We start from the raw sequence: 3,037 nt of genomic DNA on the forward strand, positions 1-3,037 counted from the left end.
CTAGTGCCGAACGGACGGCACCTCCGCGTTCAACACACGTACAGCCCGGTGACGTCTCCCACGCCTTGATCCAGCAAGGAGAGAGAGAGAGGTTGAGGAAGACTCCATCCAACAGCAGCACAACGGCGTGGTGGTGGTGGAGGAGCGTGGCAATCCAGCAGGGCTTTGCCAAGCACCATGGGAGAGGAGGAGTAGGGAGAGAGGTAGGGCTGTGCCAGAACTTCGTCTATAGCTCCCATGAGCCTCCCCACTATATATAGGGTGGAGGGACTGGTTTCTTGCCCTCCAAGTCCATTGGGGCGTTGGCCAAGGTGGGAGGAAAGAAATCTCATTATTTCCTTCCCTACCGATTGTTATCCCCCCTTTTTAGGGATCTTGATCTTATCCCTTCGGGATATGATCTTATTCCTTCTAAGGGGGGATCTTGGTGCGCCTTGACCAGGGGTGTGGGGCCTTGCCCCCACTACCCACGTCCATGTGGGTCCCCCTGTTGGGGAACGTAGCAGAAATTCAAAATTTTCCTATGTAACACCAAGATCTATCTATGGAGAGACCAGCAACGAGTAGAAAGGAGAATGCATCTACATACCCTTGTAGATCGCTAAGCGGAAGCGTTCAAGTGAACGGGGTTGATGGAGTCGTACTCGTCGTGATTCAGATCACCGATGATCCTAGTGCCGAACGGACGGCACCTCCGCGTTCAACACACGTACAGCTCGACGATGTCTCCCACGCCTTGATCCAGCAAGGAGAGAGGGAGAGGTTGAGGAAGACTCCATCCAGCAGCAGCACAACGGCGTGGTGGTGATGGAGGAGCGTGGCAATCCCGCAGGGCTTCGCCAAGCACCATGGGAGAAGAGGAGGAGGGAGAGAGGCAGGGCTGCACCAACGAGAGATCAAATCGCGTGTTATGGGCAGCCCCTAGGCCTCATATATATAGGGGAAGGGGAGGGCTGCGCCCCCTTTAGGGTTTCCCACCCCAAGGGGCGGCGGCCAGCCTCCAGATGGCATCTGGTGCGGCGGCCAAGAGGGGGGGGGGAGGAGTCCATCCTCCCCAAGGCACCTCGGAGGTGCCTTCCCCTTTGAGGACTCTTCCCTCTAGGGTTCCCTAGGCGCATGGGCCTCTTGGGGCTGGTGCCCTTGGCCCATGAAGGCCAAGGCGCACCCCCACCAGCCCATGTGGCCCCCCGGGGCAGGTGGCCCCACCCGGTGGGCCCCCGGGACCCTTCCGGTGGTCCCGGTACAATACCGATGACCCCGAAACTTGTCCCGATGGCCGAAACAGGACTTCCTATATATAAATCTTTACCTCCGGACCATTCCGGAACTCCTCGTGACGTCCAGGATCTCATCCGGGACTCCGAACAACATTCGGTTACCACATGCAAGCTTCCTTTATAACCCTAGCGTCATCGAACCTTAAGTGTGTAGACCCTACGGGTTCGGGAGACATGCAGACATGACCGAGATGTTCTCCAGTCAATAACCAACAGCGGGATCTGGATACCCATGTTGGCTCCCACATGTTCCACGATGATCTCATCGGATGAACCACGATGTCAAGGACTCAATCGATCCCGTATACAATTCCCTTTGTCTAGCGGTATTTTACTTGCCCGAGATTCGATCGTCGGTATACCGATACCTTGTTCAATCTCGTTACCGGCAAGTCACTTTACTCGTTCCGTAACACATCATCCCGTGATCAACTCCTTGGTCACATTGCGCATATGATGATGTCCTACCGAGTGGGCCCAGAGATACCTCTCCGTTTACACGGAGTGACAAATCCCAGTCTCGATCCGCATAAAACAATAGATACTTTCGGAGATACATGTAGTGTACCTTTATAGTCACCCAGTTACGTTGTGACGTTTGATACACCCAAGGCACTCCTACGGTATCCAGGAGTTACACGATCTCATGGTCAAAGGAAGAGATACTTGACATTGGCAAAGCTCTAGCAAACGAACTACACGATCTTTGTGCTAAGCTTAGGATTGGGTCTTGTCCATCACATCATTCTCCTAATGATGTGATCCCGTTATCAACGACATCCAATGTCCATAGCCAGGAAACCATGACTATCTGTTGATCACAACGAGCTAGTCAACTAGAGGCTCACTAGGGACATATTGTGGTCTATGTATTCACACGTGTATTACGATTTCCGGATAATACAGTTATAGCATGAATAAAAGACTATTATCATGAACAGAGAAATATAATAATAACACTTTTATTATTGCCTCTAGGGCATATTTCCAACAGTCTCCCACTTGCACTAGAGTCAATAATCTAGTTCACATCGCCATGTGATTAACACTCACAGGTCACATCGCCATGTGACTAATACCCAAGAGTTTACTAGAGTCAGTAGTCTAGTTCACATCACTATGTGATTAACACTCAATGAGTTTTATGTTTGATCATGTTGCTTGTGAGAGAGGTTTTAGTCAACGGGTCTGAACCTTTCAGATCCGTGTGTGCTTTACAAATCTCTATGTCATCTCCTAGATGCAGCTACCACGCTCTATTTGGAGCTGTTCCAAATAACTGTTCTACTTGGAGCTATTCTAAATTATTGCTCCATTATATGTATCCGGTCTCTCTACTCAGAGCTATCCGGATAGGTGCCAAGCTTGCATCGTCGTAACCTTTACGACGAACTCTTTTACCACCTCCATAATCGTGAAAATTCCTTAGTCCACTAGTTACTAAGGATAACTTTGACCGCTGTCCTGTGATCCATTCATGGATCACTCTTGTACCCCTTGACTGACTCATGGCAAGGCACACTTTCGGTGCGGTACACAGCATAGCATACTGAAGAGCCTACGTCTTAAGCATAGGGGACGACCTTCGTCCTTTCTCTCTATTCTGCCGTGGTCGAGCTTTAAGTCTTAACTTCGTACCTTACAACTCAGGCAAGAACTCCTTCTTTGACTGGTCCATCTTGAACACCTTCAAGATCATGTCAAGGTATGTGCTCATTTGAAAGTATTATTAAGCATTTTGATCTATCCTTATAGATCTT

This window comes from Triticum dicoccoides, chromosome 6A (genome assembly GCF_002162155.2).
Source record: "Triticum dicoccoides isolate Atlit2015 ecotype Zavitan chromosome 6A, WEW_v2.0, whole genome shotgun sequence".
Classification (NCBI taxonomy): domain Eukaryota; kingdom Viridiplantae; phylum Streptophyta; class Magnoliopsida; order Poales; family Poaceae; genus Triticum; species Triticum dicoccoides.